Source organism: Podarcis melisellensis (genome assembly GCF_964234715.1).
Source record: "Podarcis melisellensis genome assembly, chromosome: 1".
Lineage (NCBI taxonomy): Eukaryota > Metazoa > Chordata > Lepidosauria > Squamata > Lacertidae > Podarcis > Podarcis melisellensis.
This window is the reverse complement of record NC_138528.1, coordinates 67,953,539-67,976,757: the sequence shown is the minus strand read 5'-3', so window position 1 is coordinate 67,976,757 and position 23,219 is coordinate 67,953,539. Positions and strand designations below refer to the sequence as shown.

Genomic DNA, 23,219 nt, shown 5'->3' with positions numbered 1-23,219 from the left:
TTCTCTGGTAGTCACAAACAAGCTCTTTATTTACATTGCACATCATGCAGGATAATGCAAAACAAGTGGCTTGAGGTAATTCCAAGAGAGAAACAGACAATGGAGGGGGAAATTGAATTCTGGCTGAGAAACAGAATGATTTCAAGACATGGTCTAAGTTTCCTTTCAACATACTAATCCTTGGTGTTGACAACCATGTGTTCTCAAAATGCATGAGTCTGAGAGTGAAAAACGCAGCAGTTAGAATTAAGGTAATCAGGAGATACCCTCACAAGATCACATCTAAGGTTTTGAAAACATGCTGCTTGGAGGGGAGCGGCGGTATTTCACATCTGGTAGTCTCTGATACAATGCTCTTTGCATTCCTAAACTTCTCTTCTTACAACAACCATTCTTAAGCAATGAAAACTCATTTATGTGAGCCTTGAGCTGCCTAGTAACGTTGAGTTCAAAAGAGCGGAAAGAGTGAGTTTGCTTGGCATCAGACTGGAAAGCAGCACTTCAAGGTGGGTGAATCAAATGGGTGCCAAGGAGCTTCAGTGTCCCATCCATAGCCATTACACTAGAAAACAGATCCTGGAGAAAAGGGGCTGGGCAGTCTGTAGTACAGGGGTGGGAAGCTTGCTGGACTACAACTTCCATACAACTGACCTTGGCCATGCTGGCTAATCAGTGTTGGGAATTGGAGTGCAACAACATCTGGCGCCACAGGTTCCTCCTCCCTGCTCTAGTGAATGATGCAGGGTCACTTTGTTGAGCAGTCGTTTCACCTTTATTCACCACAACCTTGCCTCCACCACAGATACCTTTGTTGTGTTTGCTGGTCTCCACTAGTTTACTTCATGACTTGTGTTGGCTGTGAGACCATATATTGTCTGTGAGTCCTGGAAGACCTGATCTCTGCCTTGCAGGCCTTTCGCCGCATGGCCTGGGAGGGTGGGGCCCTGCCTGACTCCAGCTCCAAAAGCTGAGGCTGCTGAACAGACTATTGGGCTGGGGTGTTGTTTGTGGGGCAGCTGTTGCTGTTGGTTTTTGCATCTTTATTATAGATCTTGTTGTGATTTATGTGGAAATTGTTGAGTTTGATAGTGTATTTTTATGTTTTATTTATTGTTTATGACTAATTTTGTTATGTTGTAGTTATGTATTTTTTCATGTCATAAGCAGTCTTGAGCCTGGTTTGAACTATGGGAAGGTGGGATATAAATAAAATTATATATGTATGTATGTTCTGTCAAATGGTGAAAAATGGTGTTGCTTAATTTATTTAAAGTCCAAATGTTTTAGGAAGGTAGGATATTTAGATCCCTAGTTTCTTCAAAGGGCTACATTTGCCAGAGTTCCCTGTGAAGAGAGTTAAATTGAGTTGTTAAATCACTCTGGGAAATGTAGCTTTGGGAGTGGAATGGGGGTATCCTAACAATTATCAGCACCCTTGACATACGTCAGATGCCAGAATTCTTTGGCAGAAACCATGACTGTTTAAAGTGATAGCTTAGTGCTTTAGATGCATGGTGTTAATGTGGCCTCAGTCTCAGTATAGAAATCGTTCTTGGCTGGAATGTGAACCCAGTGGCAAAACAGCTGGGTGATGCTCATTCACAGACACGGCATCAATGATCAGAAGGGGCAAGCACCTGGACTGTGGGGAGAGCAGATACTGACAGGGGCAGCTGCTGACTGGACTACCTGAATCTAGCTATTAATGCTTGGCCTAGAATGAACTCTGGAATTAGAAAGGGCACCACTTGCTACTGCTGAAATTTCAGCACTTGTAAGATGTGGCTGGCAGCATTGCCTGGTGCCCCTCAAAGGTCCCACAACTTCATTGCAAGTCTGGTTCATGTCCAGAGAATGTGGATACTACTAGGGTCTTGGCACTGGAGGACCAAGTGCTGCTGCCTGACCTTAGCCTCTGATCCCAGGCACCGTCATGGAACATAGAAAATTGCCTTATACAAAACCAGACCATTAGTCCATCTAGTTCAGGATTGTCATCACTGACTGGCAGCTTCTCTCCAAGGTTCTAGGCAGGGGTCTTTCCCAGTCCTATCTGAACATGCTAGGGATTGGACCTGGGGACCTCTTCTTATACAAAGTATGTGTTCTTCCACAGACCTGTGGTCCTTCCAGATGGTAGTAGGCTGCCACTATCTGCTTGCCACCTGCTGCCATGTCACCGTTGGGATTGGGCCCAGAGGTGGAGCATAGGTAGGTGTATCTGCTTCACTTCCTTCTGTCTTCACTTCTCCTTCTGGGACCAAGCTCCACTGTGAGATGAAGGCAGGCTGCAGTGATAGCAAAGGACAAGAGGGAAAGGAGCAGCAGTTGTTATTGCTCTTTTGCAGAAGCAGCTGGATTTCCTTGTTAGGTATGTTGTGGAAGAAAGGAGGGCTGCATTTCCTTCCCTCAGTTCTTAAGGAAACCCCTTAAGGGGGTCTCTGGACAGAAGGGCCCTCAGAACCATGGGAAAGATACAGGCTCTGCATCAGGGATGGGGAGCTTGTGGCTCCTCAGATCTTGCTGGAGTACAGCCCCCATCACTCTTGATCCTTGGTCATGCTGGCTCAAATTGATGGGAGTTTGGAGACCAACAACATCTGGAGGGCCACAGTTTCCTCACCTTTTCTCTACAGTGTCAAAGTGGCAGGGCTTGGTTCCAGGAGTTTTTTGGGGGGGCACTTGGACAAGATGCTCTCAGTAGGCCCTCCTCCAGCTCACTGCTGTTGCCCCTGCCCATTTGTTTACCTCTGGACCCCTCAGAGAGGACAAGGTATGCAGAGGTCCCTGTGAGTTATTGTCATCCTCTTTCTGCTTGCTTGAAGAATGTGGGTGACAGGGAGCAACCGCATAGAGGAGGACCAAGGGGTTCTAGGCCATTGCAAGTCAACCTTCCAGCTGGGTTGGGAGTCCTGGCAGGTGCCTGAAAATGCTGAATCCTGATGCCAGTCCTCCTGAGTAGATTTGGTAGCCAAAGCACCATAAAAAGGTTGTTGGTTCAGATGTACATTTCATATGGGGATCAAGAACACATGTGGAATGAAGTAGATGAGCTTGCACGTAACCAAACTAGTATAAACTTGAATATCACAAGCAAACGCTGAAAGCATTAACTGATTTACCAGATAAGAAGAAGAGCTAGAATATAGTTTTTGGCAGATTACCACTAGCGTCATTGTCTTGCTGCTATAAACTGCCAAGGACGCTTCCTAATACTGTGGCCAACTGATACATATAATATCTGGTTAAAATCAACAACATCTATTGCATCTATTTGGGGGTCAGTGCCAACATTTAGTTGTTGTCCCTGATGTAAAACTGCTAAACTCTTCCTCCAAAACTGTTGACAGGTCCCAAAATGTAGAATGAGTTATAATATATGCTATATTTTGTGTGTGTGTAGTTTGGCTTTGTAAAACAGATGTCATCATGGCTTGACATGGAATTATTGATGATAAACACAGTAAAACTAATTAGAACTCCAGAGTCCTATGTGTACCACCACCAGCCAGCCGTACACTGGAATGTGCAATTGGACAAACAGGCCCTGCAGTGACGCAAGATGCTGCCACGTGGAGGCTTCCACTTTCATGCTGAGAGCAGTTCTGCTGACCCCAATAATGCTCTGGATGATATGCACACTCGGCCTGACAGCAGGGAATGCTTCGCAGTTGCTCTCTTCAGCGTTCAGCCCTGACGAAGCCAAGAACGAATTCCAGCTCTCCTCTGTATTGGGTTGTCCCAATGCATACACTTTTTTAATGAAGGAAAAGAAAATGGGGAAACCAGGAACCTCTTGTTTCTTAAGATGGTCTTGTGATGAGTATGGTGCCTTTCACAGGGTCCTTTAATATAAGGAGTGGGTGCATTTATCATGGTATGGCAGTGATATACCATGTTTCAGTGTTCACCTCTCTGAGGCTGCTCTATACCATCTCCAGCAGTTGTAACTCTCCCAGAAGTTAAGCAGATACAGTATAATAAAGCAAATATTGCTTATAAAGCAGTACTTGCATGTTGCGGTATTTGGCATGCTCTCTCACTGGAGGTGGATGGGGCAGTGCAGAATACTATATGTAGTGATAGAAGAGCCTTATTGGTGGCTCTTGGGGGCAAATGAAGCATGGAGTTCAAGTTTAAACTCATACAATCCTCAGATTTTTTTTAGACTGAAAACGCATCACAACTAGCAATGCTAGTTGACAGTGTTTTAGCACACTGTGGGTTACTCATTGTGATGAGTTGGTTACTCATGATTGTGACTGCCCCGTAAGATCTCATATAGGATCTGAACTGCAACCTCTTCCTCCATTCAGTCTTCTGGATGCCATTTTGGAGCAGTTCAGTACCTTATAACTCAAAGCACAGATCTATTTTTATTGAGTTTGCAGTAATATACATTAAATAAACACAATGACATCCATGCAAAGAAAGGTCTCTAAATTGTAAAGATATGGTTTCCCTAATCTCTGGAGGATTTATCAACATCACGATGGGCTCCTTAGAGGGATTCAGAAGGGTATGGAACCATGGACTGGTTGGACGAAGGCTCAGAGCCCAGGGATTGTTGGTGGGAGAAAGATGAGTGGTCACAGGGAGAAGAGGAAGAAGACTGGGAGGATGAGGTGTCAAAAGCTGAAGAGGTAACAGGATTTAGTGAGCTCAGAGAGTCTGTGGCAGAGAGAAATCTAGAATCAAGAAGAAGAAGAAGAAGAAGAAGAAGAAGAAGAAGAGTTTGGATTTGATATCCCTAAGGGGTCTCAAAGCAACTAACATTCTCCTTTCCCTTCCTCACCCACAACAAACACTCTGTGAGGTGAGTGAGGCTGAGAGACTTCAAAGAAGTGACTAGCCCAAGGTTACCCAGCAGCTGCATGTGGAGGAGCAGAGACGCGAACCCGGTTCACCAGATTACGAGACTACCGCTCTTATACACTACACTGGCTGGTGCAAGAGAAAAGGGAGGCTAAGAGGCAGAGATGAGTTCAGCTGGGGAAGAGGCATGGGTGCCTCCCTCTCCTGCTGCAACAAGCTCCCCTGTCCCTTGGTCTCCTAGAACCAGGAGAGGCATGAAGAGTCTGCGAAGTTAGCTTTGTGCAGGTGCAGTCTCAGACTGCTTAGAAAAAACCCTGGAGAGGAGAGGACATAGGCAGCTCTGAGGAGGCGAGGATCTTCAGTCTCGGCAACTGCTTCATGGGGGCAAGACCCAGCGGAGATGAGCTGCATTGCTCCGTGGTTTGTGCTTCAGGGATCCCTTTGCATCTTGACACTCTGCGATCTGCACTGTTTCTCCACATGAAGCTGTCCACTGTTCCTGCAGTCCTCTGGATTAGGGCCCAAATATTTTTTTATTCTAGAATCTGGATAATGAGAAAAGTTTCAAATCAAAGTTTCAGGCTCATGACTAATATGGATCATAAAAGTCACACATACTCTCCTGGCCAAGAATGGAGAAAGTGCTTGTAATGTTCTTCCAATATTTTAAATAGTGCTTGGTGGAGTCCTTCGATGGAAAAGTACTTCCTTTCGTGTATCCTGAATCTTCCAACATTAGGAACATGTTAAGCTGCCTTATACTGAGTCAGGCCATTGGTCCGTCTATCTAACTCAGTATTGTCTGCACTGACCGGCTGTGCCTGTCCAGGGTTTCAGGCAGGGGACACTCCCAGTCATACCTGCAGATGACTGAACCTGGGAAAATCTGCATGCAAAGCAGATGCCCTGCCACTAAGCTGCAGCATTCACAATCTTTCAGCTGCAAGGTCTGGAGTCCTAGGGTGGTACTCACCATGAATCCCACCCAGAGTGGACCCATTCAGGTTAATGGGCATGACTAATTTAGGTTCATTGATTTAAATGGGTCTGCTCTGAATAGAATTTAGTTGACTACCACTCCTAGTATTATGAGAGAGGAAGAAAAATGGCTTTCTACCCACTTTCCCTACACCATGAATCATTTGTTAAACTACTATCATGCCCTGGTTTTACCTCCTTTTATTCTGTAAACTGAAAAGTCCCAAAATGTTATTTTCCTATTGTTGTTTCCTATTGCTGGATGCAACTTGAACTCAATACCACTTAGTATGTCACAAATACCCCTGCTCCATTTTGTATTATTTTTCCAGAAGACAATACAGTACAACACCAACGTGGAAGTGCTCCTAATATGTAGCAAAAACACCAACTAAAGTGGCAAACTCCAGCAGAATTGCTCTTAGCTCCCCTTTTACCAGTTTAATTATGATATGATCTTTGTATTTTATTTTGTTTTGTTTTTTTCCTTTGCGGGACGTCAAAGGATGGAATTTCCCAGATCTGTTTAATTTCAGGCACCCTTTGTCAGACACTCCCAGGCTTTGGCTTATGCATTTCACCCTCCCCCTTTCATCCCATATGGGGTTGCCAACTTTTTTTTACTGGCTCTGCAGCTATGCCTTTATAACAGCAGCCTGACACACAGAAATTAAGCAGGTGAAGGTTTCTCCTTCAATTTATGTGCATGCCAGGAAAAGCAGTGCCTGCTTAATTTCTTCCTGTCAAACTGCTGCTCCTTCACTGCTGAAGCTAACATGGGAACTCTGGGGTGAGACTCCATAGCATGCTGGAGGCTGGGATATAGCGTAGTGAGAACTTCCTGGGACTGTGCTCTCAGACCTCAGAGTCATCTTCAGGCGCAGAGTGAAATAGGGCTATGCAAGATCACTCTCTGCAATTCGCAGGCAGTGTGCAGCCTCTGAATCAGCCAGGCCTGGTATAAGTCCTGGGAGTCTGAACTTCTGCCCTTGCTGGGTCAGGACAGCAGTATCTTTTAATCTACATGTTTTGCTGTTGCTTCTGTCTCTCTGCTAAGTCCCCTCAGAGATTCTGGGTTAGAAAACACACACACAAAATCTCTCTTCAGATCTGGCTTTTGGTAGAGCTAGATTTGTTCACTGAAAATCCCTTAATGCCATGAACAGATGATCCAGGGTAGAGTTACTTCCCAAATCTGCCCCACCCACCATTTGTGGTCATGCCTTGCAGACACACAAGTAGCTGGATGCCATTTTTCACTTCAAGAGGATATGTAGTTCCGGTATTGAATATAAGGGGTGGGGACATAGGTCAAGGTAAAGGGACCCCTGACCATTAGGTCCAGTCGTGACCGACTCTGGGGTTGCGGCGCTCATCTCACTTTATTGGCCGAGGGAGCCGGCGTACAGCTTTTGGGTCATGTGGCCAGCATGACTAAGCCGCTTCTGGTGAACCAGAGCAGTGCACAGAAACGCCATTTACCTTCCCGCTGAAGCAGTACCTATTTATCTACTTGCACTTTTTGACGTGCTTTTGAACTGCTAGGTTGGCAGGAGCAGGGACCGAGGAACGGGAGCTCACCCCGTCGCGGGGATTTGAACCACCGACCTTCTGATCAGCAAGTCCTAGGCTCTGTGGTTTAGACTACAGCGCCACCCGTGTCCCTTGGGTGGAGACATACACTGGGCCACCCTTTTAGCATATTCTTTCAGACAAAATATATTTCAGGGAAATGTGACAAATGCTCTGTGAAAATTGCCAGGGACCTACAAAATGCAAGGCCCAGTCCTATGCAGATTTCCTCAAAAGTAAGCCCTACTGTGTTCATTTGGGATTCCCAAGTGAGTGTCCTTAAAATGACAGCTACATAGGAATTGTAAGGATTTGCCACTATTTAGTACCTTACAGAAGAAAAAACAAAAAAAATTCCTTCCAGTAGCACCTTAAAGACCAACTAAGTTAGTTCTTGGTATGAGCTTTCGTGTGCATGCACACTTCTTCAGATACACAGAAGAAGTGTGCATGCACACGAAAGCTCATACCAAGAACTAACTTAGTTGGTCTTTAAGGTGCTACTGGAAGGAATTTTTTTTGTTTTGACTATGGCAGACCAACACGGCTACCTATCTGTAACTGGAATTACAGAAGAAAAGTTATTATTACTGATGTTCTGGTAAAGACAGAATCAAGGAAATCAAAGCATTTTCTGCAGTTTAGTAAATCAGGGAAAATGTGTTTGCTGTCAGGGAACAAAATATATTGCTAATTACTATACCTGTCTGTCAGGGTTTCTGGGAGAGAGGAGGAGATGACAGAGGAGACGGAGAGCGAGTGGGAGGAGGGGCAGAAGGATGAGGAAGAAGATGACGGAATTCTGAGGGAATCCACGAGTCTGAGCAGCGAGTCAGAGGATTCTCAAAAGGGGGTTACCTTAATCAAGCAAAAGGGAGGAGAAGGGAGAAGCGGAGAGGAGCCCAGTGGAAGACAGACGCAGCAAGAGGCGTCTCAGCCGGAACGGAGTAAAGGGGGTGGAGTCGTCAGCCTCTCGGAGGGAGCAGGATTAGGAGAGAACAGAGAAAGGGGGTTGGAGCAAGGTGTTCAGCCGGAAAGGGTGGAGAGCAGAACAAGGGGTGGTGTAGCGGTCGAAAGAAAGGTCAGCAGCAACGTACGCGCGCCAAGTTCAAACGTAGAGGCGCGCGGAAGTGGAGAGAGCTCAGGGGAGGAGCCCGGCCCTAAAGCCAGAAGGAGGGGGGAAGAGGCGGCAGAGGATTCAGCCTCAGGCGAGTCACGGAGAGAGGGAACCCAGGGGGGCAGGAAGACCCTGCGGAAAAGAAAGGAGAGGAAGAGGTGGTCTAGAGCCAGGCTATTAAGTTGGTGTGGAAGAGGGGAGGAGTCAGAGGGGACTTCAGCGGTCTAACGTGACAGACGTACGGCCACGATGCTGAACTGTACGAGAAGCAGAAATCTTCAATAAACTTTTCCTGTAAATAAACTGCAACGGAGTGAGGTCTCTTGTGAGCTGGGACCCGTCCTGGGTGGCCGTGACAGTAAGTCCCCTCTCTGAAAGCAAAAATTTTTTTTTTGCGAAGCTCACGAACGGGAGCAGCCATGAGCGCTGAGGAGCAGCTGGTTGCACTGCGGGATCAGGTTACCGCTCTCACATCGGCAGTCATTGCTTCGCAGAAGAAGAATGACGACTTGGAGAAGACGTGCCAGGATTTGCAGGCAAGGTGGGAACACGCGGACAGGGCGGGGGCCCCAGGTTCCAGAGCGGAGGGCATTGCGCTTGGACGGAGGGGGGGTGCCCTGGTTCCGCATTTTAATGGCAACTTGCAAGACTATCCCAATTTCAGAGCGGACGTCGTATATGCACTGCATTTACTCCGTCACGATTTTAAAGATGAGGAGGAGAAAGTGGGGTTCATTGTTTCGCACCTGCATGGGGAGGCCAGGGCTTGGCTACGCAATCTGTGGCGCGAAGATGGACCGGCCCGTCGCAATTCAACTGCGTTCATCAAAGCGATGGATTCTTGTTTTCAATCCTCTGTGGATGTGGACATTGCGCGCCGTCAAATGCACGGGCTGAGGCAGGGGAAAGCGACTGTGCGCCAATACCACTCTAAATTTTTTGCATTGCTCACCGCCTTAGATTGGCCAAAGGACAGTAAGCCGGTCAGAGATCTTTTTTGGGAGGGGTTGAGCCCCCCCATCAAGGATGAGATCGCTAGGGGGGACAGACCCCAGACCCTAGAAGACGTGGTGCAACGGGCTTTAGCTATTGGAATCCGACATGAGGGACGTCCGTGGCACGAGGAGGACGGGCCCCAAGCGCGTGCGCAAGTGAGGACTCTCCCTTTTGTGCACAGGGATTTCAGCCGTGCGCACCCCTCGCCAATGGGGAAGGACAGCGAGGAGCCAATGGAGATTGGTGGTGCTAGGGCTCAGAAGCCAGCCCAGAGCCCTGTCCCTGGTGCAGCCAAAGCGAAGCCTCCTAGAGGAACCAGGAAGTGTTACATCTGTGACAGTGCGCACCATATGGCGAAAGAGTGCCCCCAGAGGCTCCAGAAGCACACTGCAGCACTAGCAACTGTAACGGCAGAGGTGCAACCAGGGGAGCAGCTTCAGGGAAACGACAGTGCCTGGCTGGAAGCAGAGCTACTGGGGCTCAGCCAGGCGGATCTGTAGACAAGCCCCCAGCATCACTGCAGAGCGTGGACCCTTTGCCTCCCAGACCGGCAGTTCTGCTCACAGCAACTCTCCAGTTGCCTGATGGGAGACTCCTCGAGGTTCCAATAACGATCGATTCGGGAAGCAACGCCGACTTCGTGGGACTGCAGTTCGTTAAGCAGCACAACATGGCGCTCCTGCCTGCAACGACGCCTCTAAACGTGGTCACGGTAGACGGCAGGAAGTTGCTGGGGGGGCAAGTGGTGCAGCAAACCCCTCCCATGATGATGCAGATTGGCAACCATCGAGAACTTATTAGTTTCAATGTCACCCACTTGTCGGACACACCCATCGTGTTAGGCATGAGTTGGCTGGAGAGGCACAGTCCCGCGGTTGCGTGGTACCAGCGGCAGATCACCTTTTGTTCATCGTATTGCGCTCAGCATTGCTTTCAGACCGATCAGGGAGGAGAAGCCGAGCAGCAGTTGCATCTGGGTATGGTGCAAACAGTGCCTCACAAGTACCAGGACTTCTTGGAGGTTTTCTGTGAGAAGGAAGCTGACAAGTTGCCGCCTCACAGACCTTACGACTGCGCGATTGATTTAGTGCCAGGGGCGCAACTGCCTGCTGCCAAGCTGTACTCCATGTCGGAAGACGAGATGCAAGAGCTTCGGGAGTTCATAGACCATAACCTCAAGCGAGGTTTCATCCAGGAGTCTAAAGCAGCGGGTGGCAGCCCTGTGTTCTTTGTGAAGAAGAAAAACACGCCCCAAAAAAGGCTTATAGTGGATTACAGGTTCATAAACAGCTTGACTAAGCCCAAAGCTTTCCCCATGCCCAAGATTGACGACCTTTTAGCGACCGTCAGGAGGGGCAAGATTTTCACCAAGCTGGACCTACGTGGAGCTTACAATCTCATCCGCATCCGGAAGGGAGATGAGTGGAAGACCGCCATGTTCACCCCTCTGGGCACATACGAATACAGAGTCATGCCTTTCGGTCTCCAAAATGGCAGCCACGTTTTTCAAGCATTTATGCACCACGTGCTAGCAGGTCTCCTCTACAAGAAGTGTGTCTGCTTTCTCGACGATATCCTGATTTTCTCGGAATCGCCGGAGGATCACGATAAGGACGTGAGGGAGGTCCTGCAGAGGCTGAAGGACCACAGGCTGTACGCCAAGTTGGAAAAATGCCAGTTTGATGTCAGAGAGGTTGATTTCCTTGGCTACAAGTTGTCCGACGAGGGACTGGCCATGGACAGGGCTAAGGTTCAAGCGCTGTTGGACTGGAAAAGCCCTCGAAATCGGAAAGAGGTCCAGAGGTTCATCGGCTTTGCCAATTTTTACCGCAAGTTTATTAAAGGTTTTGCGAACGCGACGGCGGCTATCACTGACACCCTCAGTTCCAAGAAGAAGAAGTTCGTCTGGACCGAACAAGCGGAGCGGTCCTTCCGGACGCTTAAAGGTCTTTTCGCCTCCGAAGAGCAGCTGCTCCACGTGAATCCCGGCAGACCCATGCGGGTAGAGACCGATGCGTCAGACAGAGCGGTTGGGGCCGTTCTTTTGCAAGAGGATTCACAAGGCAACTGGAGACCGGGTGCGTTCTACTCCCGGAAGCTCAGCAAGACGGAGCGCAATTATACCATATGGGACAGGGAGTTGTTGGCCATTCATGCAGCTTTCAAAGCGTGGCGACACTTCTTAATAGGAGCCAAGCACACGGTGCAAGTCCGCACGGATCACAAGAACTTAGAGTATTGGCGGACGGCTAAGTTACAGACCCAGCGACACATGCGCTGGGCGGAGTTCTTTGCGGATTTCGACTTCAAAATAGAATACATCCCAGGAGACTCCAATGTTATTGCAGACGCGCTGTCCCGAAAGCCGCAATACTTGGAGGAAGCAGCTCCAATCGCAGCAAAGCACATTTTCGCACCGCAGGCGTGGACGTGCGCTACCATCGCAGTCGACCTGGACGCGGTGCGACGCGCGTTGCAAAGGGATCAGTTTGCACAGTCCAAGATGGAGGAGCTACGCGGAGGGTCGCGAGACAACGATGAGTTCCAATTGCAAGATGGACTTTTGACTCGTAAGGGTGCCCTTTACGTGCCCACCGACGATCTTCGAGCCAAGGTTCTGCAACAGTTGCATGACGCCCCTAGTGCGGGCCATTTCGGCAAAGAGAAGACGATGGAGTTGGTGGCTAGAGACTTTTGGTGGCCCCAGATGAGAGGAGAGGTGGCGGACTACGTCGCCAGGTGTGATATCTGCCAGAGGTCCAAACCAGTGCACCAGAAGCAGGCGGGATTGCTAGAACCGCTGGAGACACCGCAGCAACCGTGGGAGAGGGTAGCGTTGGACTTTGTTACGGACCTGCCCAGCTCCAGAGGTAAGACGGCGGTGTTAGTGGTGGTGGACTTGTTCACCAAGATGGCGCATTTCATCCCTTGTGCCAAGGTGGCGACGGCAGAACAGACCGCAAAGCTCTTCATCGATCACGTCTTCAGAGTGCATGGACTTCCGCAGTCCGTCTTGTCCGACAGGGGGCGCCAGTTTGTTTCCACTTTCTGGCGAAAGCTTCTGGGCATCTTGCACGTCAAAATCAACCTGACATCGGCGAGACATCCACAAACCAACGGTCAAGCGGAGAGGGTCAACGCGATCATGCAGCAGTACCTGCGGTGCTACGCCAACCAGCGACCTGCGGCGTGGGTGGACTATCTGCCGATGGCTGAATTCGCCTACAACAACACGAAACACGCATCCACCGGGGTGACGCCTTTCTTCGCGAACAATGGCCGTCATCCCAGAACCTTCCCGAGATTTGCGGCACCAGGAGGGGGGGGGCCTCAAGATGCCGACCAGTTTGCAGCGGAGTTGCAAGAGGTGCACGAGGAGCTGCGGAGACATTTGGAGCTGGCAAAACAGGCGTATAAGGTGCAGGCCGATAAGCACAGGAGGGCGGGAGAGGACATCCAGATTGGGGACTGGGTGTGGTTAGCGGCACACGCGATGCCGGCCAGGTCATTGGCCAAGAAGAAGTTAGGACACAGGCAGCTAGGGCCATATCAAGTTGAGGCTAAGATCAATCCGGTGGCTTTTCGTCTAGCCCTTCCGGAGGGTTCCAGGGTGCACCCGGTCTTTCATAGGTCGGTGCTCACTCCCTACAAAACCCCACACAGGTTTCAAGAGTCAGGAGCACTCCCAGAGCCACGTAGGAGGGCGCCTGAGGGGGGGGAATCGCCAAGACCAGAACCTCTTAACGAGGTCACAGAGATACTGGACTCGAGATGGGGGGAGGAGGGAGTTGAATATTTTCTAGCCAGGGAAGGCACTCCGGCTTCTGCCAATAGCTGGGTGCCGGGTTACGCGTTGGACGAACCCCTGTTGAAGGAGGAGTTCCATGCACTTTTTCCGCACAAGCCCATGCCCGAGGAGTATTTTGATGATTGGCTTTTCACGCCCACTTTGTCAGACAGCACGTTCGAGGGTTTCTCCTCACCCGAGGGCCATACGCCCGAAACAAGCCCGACCAGGGATCCGAGACTGGGGGGGGAGGTGACAGGCCCTTGTTGGTGGGTGGATCAGCCAAGGGAGGCATGGAGTCAGAGATGGATGGTAGGTCCTTGGCAGGCAGCGCCAGGAGAAGCAGTGATGGAGGAAGAGACTGTGAGGTCTGTGGGTGGGGAACCCGAGTTCGAACACACATATACGGAGATGACAGAGGAGAACGTTGAAGTGGACAACTTGTATCCTGAACCGACCCCGGAAGAACCACGTTTTCCTCAACCTGCACCCGGCGAGCGGGAGGGGGGAAGGGGGGGCTTCGAGGGGGGGATGGATGTCAGGGTTTCTGGGAGAGAGGAGGAGATGACAGAGGAGACGGAGAGCGAGTGGGAGGAGGGGCAGAAGGATGAGGAAGAAGATGACGGAATTCTGAGGGAATCCACGAGTCTGAGCAGCGAGTCAGAGGATTCTCAAAAGGGGGTTACCTTAATCAAGCAAAAGGGAGGAGAAGGGAGAAGCGGAGAGGAGCCCAGTGGAAGACAGACGCAGCAAGAGGCGTCTCAGCCGGAACGGAGTAAAGGGGGTGGAGTCGTCAGCCTCTCGGAGGGAGCAGGATTAGGAGAGAACAGAGAAAGGGGGTTGGAGCAAGGTGTTCAGCCGGAAAGGGTGGAGAGCAGAACAAGGGGTGGTGTAGCGGTCGAAAGAAAGGTCAGCAGCAACGTACGCGCGCCAAGTTCAAACGTAGAGGCGCGCGGAAGTGGAGAGAGCTCAGGGGAGGAGCCCGGCCCTAAAGCCAGAAGGAGGGGGGAAGAGGCGGCAGAGGATTCAGCCTCAGGCGAGTCACGGAGAGAGGGAACCCAGGGGGGCAGGAAGACCCTGCGGAAAAGAAAGGAGAGGAAGAGGTGGTCTAGAGCCAGGCTATTAAGTTGGTGTGGAAGAGGGGAGGAGTCAGAGGGGACTTCAGCGGTCTAACGTGACAGACGTACGGCCACGATGCTGAACTGTACGAGAAGCAGAAATCTTCAATAAACTTTTCCTGTAAATAAACTGCAACGGAGTGAGGTCTCTTGTGAGCTGGGACCCGTCCTGGGTGGCCGTGACACTGTCACTTAGCATATTTTATTTGTTTTAAGTTGATTCAATTTTTTTCAGTGCTATTGGACACCAATAAGACTAGCTAACGTTCTGTGTTGAAAAAGCTGTGGGAAGCCTGGATGTGATATGCATGTATAGTGGGAATGTATTATTGTACAAAAATTTTGGATCAATGTTTTCACGGCTATTTCTATTACCACTAAACAACCACTGCAGCCTAATCCAGCATTAACACTCCTCACACTGAGTGTTACCTCAAGTTGTCTTAAGGATTTTAAGTATTAATGGGTTTTTTTCCCCCTGACTGCAGCATGCCTGGTGATAGCCCAGCAATGGAAAAATCAATCAGAAAGACCCATGGCTCTGGTTTAATGCTGTGTGGGATGTGGCCTTAGCAGAAAGACTTACGGTAGCTATCACAGAAGAGTTATACAAGGAACTTCCAGAAGAGACAAGTTTGACACGGTATAGCATCCTTTTATTTCCTATGCAAATGAATGTGGAAGAGATTTCTTATTGCCCATTACTCAAACAGCAGCACTCTTAAGTGGCATTTATTACCTTCATACAAAACCATATGACAGTTCTGGGGAAATGTGTTGCTCCTGGTTAAGGGAGTTGGGTTTGTTTAGTCTGGAGAAGACTGAGAGGTGAAGTGATAGCCATCTTAAAATATCTTAAGGGCTTTCCCATGGAAGATGGGGCAAGATTGTTTTTTGCTGTTCCTTAGCAAAAAAACAACAATGAACCAATGGATTCAACCAACAAGAAACGAGATTCTGACTAAGCATTAGGAAGAGCTTTCTGGTGGTAAGAGCTGTTTGATAGTAGAAGGTGGTGAACGTACCTTCATGTATGTGGGTGGGTGCAAGGTTAAACAGAGGTTGGATGGTCTCCTCTCTGGGATTCTTGTATGGGGTTGGACTAGATGTCCTTTGGGGTCCCTTCCAACTCCACAATTCTATGATTCCAGATTAGGTAAAACTAAGGTAAAAGGTAAAGGTAAATGACCCCTGGATGGTTAAGTCCAGGCAAAGGCATCTATGGGGTATGGTGCTCATCTCGCTTCAAGCTGAGGGAGCCAGCGTTTGTCCACAGACAGCTTTCCAGGTCATGTGGCCGGCATGGCTAAACCACTTATGGTGCAACGGAACACCGTGACGGAAGCCAGAGCGCACAGAAACTCTATTTACCTTCCCGCTGCAGGGGTACCTATTTATCTACTTCCACTGGTGTGCTTTTGAACTGCTAGGTTGGCAGAAGCTGGGACAGAGCACCCCGTCGCACGTATTCAGACTGCCGACCTTCAGATCAGCAAGCCCAAGGGACTCAGTGGTTTAGACCACAGCGCCACCCTTGATTCCAGATTACCTTGTAGTTGAAGGAAGTGTGGGATAAGGTAACCCTCACAAAAGAGCTAATCAATCAAAACAGCAACTGTGCATCTCTCTGTACATTGCTGTAGTAAACACCTATGAACATTAGAAAGATAAAGAAGAGCAATAAAACAAAGGAAATAGGACATAAAATAAACACATACATGTATGGGTGTGTGTAAACACATACACCTGGGCCTTAGTTACTCCATATGTTTATTTTGAAAATTGAGACATTTTGCTTTTTCTGCTCTAGAGCCAGAGCCAAAGAAATAATCTAGGCTGCACACCAGCGCTAACTAAACAAGCACATGTGTCACCCAAGGCAATAAACAGCCTGATAAATGATGTGATGATAGGTGACTCCTCCTTCCCTATATAAACTCCAGCTACTAAACACATTGGCCGTGTCACAAACATCATCATTGTGATCACCTTCCCTAACAGCTGTATTATTACAGAGTTTCTTTTTTGAAAAATAATAACGTATTTATTACAACTGGCCTTGTATATAAAAATTCTGCATTGGCACACAAAGGAGCTAAGCCAAGGGTTCGGTTCCTCATCCTCATAAATACAATAATGATTCAGCAGGGGTATTACCGTATCTCTTTCAGAGTGTATATATAGCTAGATTTAAGGCCAATTAATAACATTACACTTTTACTATTTTGGGAAGGGGGGGGGGAGGTCAGCATTCTGTTCTATTGGGCGAACTGGTTGTGTGCATCAGCCCACCACAGTCACCAACTGTCAGGATACCCACATGCGGATTTTACAGAGAACTGTGCTTTGGGAAAAGTTTAAAAGAAACTTGTTTCAAATGCATCTTTTAAAGTTGTTTTGATGACTTGGAAAATAGGCTGCAAATAGAGGTCACAATGAACCCATAGTGGAATGGGAACACTTCCTGTCCGAGAGGCACTTGATTTCATCAGGAGGAAACAATCATGTTTATAGAGGCAGAGGCAGTAGGAATAAAACATCTAAAAAAGCCAGACTATTTAAAGTGACATGGTGTCAGTGGTGGCTAAAACATGCTATGAATTAAGCAACAAGCACAGAGTCTACAAATGGAAAGAACCTCTGGCACCTAAGAGAGCCACACATCTGTTCTACTACACATTACACGGAAGAAGGAGGTACAGATATGGCCAGTACGACTTCAGGCTGAAGGTGGATGACACGTTTTCTAATTTTCACCCTTGCAAACACGTTCAAACAATCACACACATAACACATGCAACAAACCACTCCCTTGTTTATTGTAGAAAACATGACCTCCTTACCTGCAGTATGGTGATGGAGCTGAGAATTGTACCCTTTCTTTCTGCATAATGTATGTATAGAAAAGCTCTCAAACTTCTAGGAAGAGCCCAGAAGCAGTACAGTTGTTGTTGTTGTTGTTTTGGGGGGGGGGTGAGCCAGCAGAGACGCAAGTAATGCAAAACTTTTCCAGATAAGGTGATGTAGTAAAAATCATTCCTATGCTGAGGGATGAAGATGGCTGATGTGTTGTGTTGATGAAAGGTCAGCCATCTTTGGAAAGTCAGGCGGCTTATCTTGGCTCAGCTATGAGAACCTGCATGGGGGGTTGTGGGGGAGCTCAGGGGCAGAGTGACATAGGAGGACCCTGTGTGTGCTCAGCCATCATATGGCATATCATATGCACTATTTCAGAGTCTGGTGCATGTTGGCATAACACACAGACATGTCTTGAAAAGCCATGTGGATATATTCACAGCATCCATTCACATGGCACTAAGTGAGCACAGGGATTGCTGCTTCCAGATTCTCTGCTGCTTTTGCATGGTAGGCAGCTAATAAACAGGAAACTAAGGCTTAAAGGGAGGCAACCAAGACTATACAAATGAAAGGGGAAACATTCTAGGTGGAGATAATTATGGATTAGAAGGAAAGGCCAAAGCTGGTTTGGGATTGTGTGAAACTGTAACCTTCAGCATTTGACAGGGGGGTGAAATGAGCCCTACTTCTCTGTTGAACTTTGCCTTGCTAACTTTAGAAAGTTTGCATAGGATTAGGTGTTTGGAAATCAGGGCTTTCTCATTTTTGTAAATGTCATGATGCCATTTCTGTTGTTTTTGGCACCTTGAGCAAGTCTTGTGATTTATCCAAGAGATGTTTTAGATCATACAAGAGATGTTTTAGCTCATGATTCAACACCCTGATTCATCCTACTTTGCAAATATTGTTTCAGGGTACAGTGGTCGCAATCTGATTTTCCAAGGAATAATTGATAAAGAATGCACAGTAATTACTGCAAAAGCCAACATGTTCTTACTTCCTAATTAGAGAAAATATTGTTTCAACTGAATCATTCTTCAGTAAGCTATTCTCTTGCAGAGTGCCACACAACAAATTCCATAAATACATAAATACCACCCCCCCCAAAAGCCGGTTTTAGGGGAGTTGGCAAATAGCAGCAGACAGTAAATGATAAATTGCATAGTGGCTTGTATGTGTTGACTAGGATATTTTCCTACTGCCACTTTTGAATTCAAATCATGCTCAGATTTAAAAAAGTATACTGCTGATTGCATGAAAAAGTCATAATACCCTTATTGTAGGTCTGAAAAGTATATTTATATAACTAGATAGTGACATTTTGACATTCCCCCTTGCCTAGAGTTAGAGGGGAGAGCAACACTGCCACCTTTTGGTCAGAAAGGACCTTTTACATGGTCTCTTACCGATGCATAATTACATTTACTTGTTTCATGAATTAATCCAGGGCTTTTTTCCAGCAGGGACTCGCCGGAACTCATTTCTGGCACTTCTCAGGTGGGCATCATTGCCATTATAAGAGAAAAAGGGAGGTGTTAGAAAAATAGCACTGGAACAATCTAAAATATAAGACAAAGAAGATTTGCTATGCTTGTTTCAACTTCATCCTCCATGCTGTTTTCTGATGGCACTCTGGTTGCTGTGCTCATTTGTTTGTTTTTTGTAGCACATGTGTATGTGTTTGCACAGCTTCAACACAAAAAGGCTTCAGTACCATTTTACTATCTGCTATCAGGTGGAAAAAAACATGTATGGAAGGAGGCAGAGCAGGGTACATTTTTTATGCTGCCAAAGGTCTTCATCTCTCTCCCGACCCTGGCAAAAAAAGAGAGCATTGTTGTGTTTTCATTCCAGGAAAGGCCAATTGGCTAGTTGGTCCAGACCACATTTGGTTGAGAGATGACTGGTTATTCGTCAATTGCCTGAAACTGATCTGTCTGTGACATCTGAAACATATCCTGTAAAGCAAAGGTGGGGGAAACAGAGCCGGACACACTTTCTGCTCCCCCCCCCCCCAAGTATGTCCTCCCCTTCTATTTCTTTAGACTGTTTGTAGCAATCTGAGTTCCTGAATCTGGGTCTTTGCTGAACGTCCAGTTTTGTGCTTAGTTATTTCTCAAGGAAATGGTTCAGCTTAACACTTTGATAGGTAGCCTTATAGAGCTGCTGGACCATAAACCAAGAGCTTATACACTGGCCACTAATAATAAAACATATGATGTAGATATTTTTCCACATTTATTATGCTGTCTTTCTGACATACAAATGACATGAGAAAACTTGGTAAACTTGTTTGTATAACATTATTCTTGTTTATAAAACCCAATTAAAAAAGAAGAAGAGTCAAGAGAGGACTTCCAATCTCAGAAATGAATCTAGTTTATTGTGATTCCTCATTGTTTTGCCATTTTCTAATCTTTATTTTCACCTGCTTCTTGGGAGAAAAGCAATGACAAACCTAGACAGCATCTTAAAAAGCAGAGACGTCACCTTGGCAACAAAGGTCCACATAGTTAAAGCTATGGTTTTCCCAGTAGTGATGTATGGAAGTGAAAGCTGGACCATAAAGAAGGCTGATCACCGAAGAATTGATGCTTTTGAATTATGGTGTTGGAGGAGACTCTTGAGAGTCCTATGGACTGCAAGAAGATCAAACCCATCCATTCTTAAGGAAATCAGCCCTGAGTGCTCACTGGAAGGACAGATCGTGAAGCTGAGGCTCCAGTACTTTGGCCACCTCATGAGCAGAGAAGACTCCCTGGAAAAGACCCTGATGTTGGGAAAGATTGAGGGCACAAGGATAAGGGGACGACAGAGGATGAGATGGTTGGACAGTGTTCTCGCAGCTACCAATGTGAGTCTCACCAAGCTGTGGGAGGCAGTGGAAGACAGGAGTGCCTGGCGTGCTCTGGTCCATGGGGTCACAAAGAGTTGGACATGACTAAACAACTAAACAACAAAAATCTTTATTTTTTGGGGGGGGGGTTGATCTTCATCCTGTTGTGAAATGCCTAGAAAGCTACCGCAAGACAGCAGAGACACAGGCAAAACAATAAGAGCAGCTGCAGAAAGGGCAAAAGAAGAGAGGAATCTTAAACATCCTGTAGCTAAACAAACAAAACAGGAAAAAATGATTATGATTAACTGCTTAAAACAAGGCTCAGGCTGGAGAACAAAAACTTCCATGTGTGAAATGAATGCAGAAAGCAACATCTCCCCCAGTTCTAGAAAAGAAATATTCTGGATTCCAAGCAGATGAAGGGAACACAGTTATAACTACTTAATATTTATTTAACACACCAATGTGTCAGCTGCTGTACAGACAAAATGTCTTGGTCTACTCAGTCCATAGGCTTAAATCCTGAATATGCTTCTAAGTGAACACATTTAGAGCCATGTTGCATGTGTAGCTGTTTTCTCCACAATGCAGGCTATTCATGTTCAGAAATGCTACTTCTGGTCCCTTATTCAGTGAGCATCAAGCTGCACACCTGGGAAGAAAGCAGTTCCTCGCCCAAAGAAGAGAGTGGGAAAATGCACTTTCAGCAAGTGCATGAACATCCCATAAATTGGAGACATTTTCCAATGCATGCATGTACAATGGGACCCAGTGATGTTCACTCCCTGGCCATCAGCCATGCTATGTACAGTGATCACATATGCGGGCATGAAAAGAACACTTATCGGCCATGGTTAAGCATCAGTCAGTCCCTAGCAGGATGTAAGGAATCATTCCCATCTACTGCTGGTGGACAGTGAGTTATTCTGCTCTTCATGTGATTATATTGCTCCTGTTACCTGCTCTTGGGGAAGGAAGACCCAGCAGAAAAGAGTGAGTACTCCTGTTATCTACTCCTGGGGCAGACAGTGTGGCTGCTGATTGGACAGGAGTCCACATTTTGCAGTTAAGTTTCACAGAAATCCTGTCTGGCTTTTATATTGCTCATTGGCCTCAAGCAGCAACATGAGGAACAAGATGCCATTCCAATAATCTCTGAAGCATCTGAGGTACGGAATTACCATCTTAACTTTGCTGGTTACTATGAATTGACTCCTCAGGACTCAAGGAATAGGGGGTGTGAACACCCTGATTAGGAGAAAGCACTTTTTGTACCCTCAGAGGCACTATAATCTCTCTCTCTCTCTCTCTCTCTCTCTCTCTCTCTCTCTCTCTCTCTCTCTCTGTGTGTGTGTGTGTGTGTAGGGGGTGTGGTGATCCAGGGCTCATCCACATGTACCTTTTGCCCCACTTTCTAGGCACAGACCTGCACTTTAAAGTGCCATGTCTTAGGACTCCTTCCTGGCATTTCCCATGTGAAAACCTGCTCCTTAACACTGAAATGGAACTAACGGCAATTAGGGTTTTCTGCAGACCTGTGTTTAGAGATGTGGCATGAAAAGAAGTCTGGGTGAGCCCTCAGTAACACAACCTGGCTAAAGCTAGTTCTCTTTATTTCTTGGCTTTAGTGGGGGTGGAGGGAGAGGGAGAGGGAGAAGAAACAAATACCCACAAGCTTCCTTTCTCACTTCCTCTGTGTTTCAAGCTTTGCTTGAGTTTGGCTTTCCAGTCTTTAGTAGGGACCAATCCCTTATTACAGGTTTGCAAAATGTTTGAGGATGCTAATTCCCAGTTAGATCATTTTCTGCAAATAAAGGCTGGACTTTGTTGGCAGCATTGGTCCTACTATTAGACAGAGTGAGGCTATTTAACTATTGGAATATGTATAGGAAAAGTTACCGTAATTGGCACCCGTCTGTCTCAGGAGACAATGGAAGAGTGCATCTTCCGTTGTATAGGATAGCAGGGCATACTAGCAGTAGATTGTATAGGATAGGAGGGTAATTATTAATAATAACGGTATACAGTTTTATTGAACTACATCTTTCTGTTAAGCACTAGTATTTTTAACAGCCTAGTACTTGATTATTGTATTTAACTATATAAATAATTAAAAGTGATTGCACTCCAACTCCCATTAGCTCCAGCCAGCATGGCTAATAGGGATGATGGAAGCTGGAATTCAACAACATCTGGAAAGCCACCCCTGCTCTATAGAATAGACTTGCATAGGTTGTGGCATACAAGGGGCGTGATAAACTTTCTGCTTTTTGCTGCCTGCCTAGGACTGCAAACATGGAAGTGGGGGTTGCTAAACACCTCGCAATCCATGCTTGGATCACTGGTTGTGCAGCCCATTCTATAATGTCAATTACAGCTGCTCTAACTTGGTGTAAAAGTATTCATCTTTGAGCATGTGCAAATACTTGGAAATAATAATTGATTTGTTATTTTCTTCATTCCTGTTCCTTTGGCCTCCTTCCATCATCTTTGGAGCCCTCACGTGCATTAGTTTTCTTCTGGTTTTTCTAATGCGTGCACAATGACATACACATAGCTAACACTTCATAAAGAAAAAGAAAAGCAATTGATTTAAAGAGCTAATCCACAGTAAAATGAGATCCCCTGGCCTCTGCACTACTGTATGAGACTCCAGTTTGCAGGCATTTGTCTTCAGATGCTTCCAAGCCAATCTCTGATCTCATTTTTGCTAGTGCTCAGTGCATTCCACGTTTCTGAGTAGACAATCGGCAGATGAATATGGGACAACTTCCTTGGTTCTGTTGTCTGCAAGCCGAGGAACACATCATCCCCCAGGGAGCCAGGCGGGATCAATTAAAATAGTTTGCATTTTTGTTTAGCTCCTTTTGTTGCTTTGGCAAGAAGGAACAACATAACCTAAGCTTTTTTCATTCCTTGTGGGATTGGGGCAGCTTGTCCTCTTAGGAATAATCCTTCCTAACATATAGGTACTGTAATTTATTGTGCAATTATTGTACTCTTCCTTGGTCAGTTAGATTATTTTCTTCATCCACCATGGGTGCTCTAACTTTAAAGGTCAGACCACACATAAGATTACAACCTGTACTTAAACACATTTTTCTAGGAAATGTGCTTTGTGCTTATTTATTCCAGGTC

At 46.9% G+C, this 23,219-nt stretch overlaps 1 long non-coding RNA gene across 5 annotated transcripts in view; it reads left to right on the top strand.

The window, feature by feature from the left end:
* Nucleotides 1–23,219, top strand: part of LOC309374120 — a 74,196-nt gene that overhangs the window by 10,262 nt on the left and 40,715 nt on the right. For all 5 annotated transcript variants that reach the window (XR_014170356.1, XR_014170357.1, XR_014170358.1 and 2 more), the window contains exon 3: nt 14,872–15,026. This is a non-coding gene — a long non-coding RNA (uncharacterized lncRNA). The remainder of the gene's footprint in view (nt 1–14,871; nt 15,027–23,219) is intronic.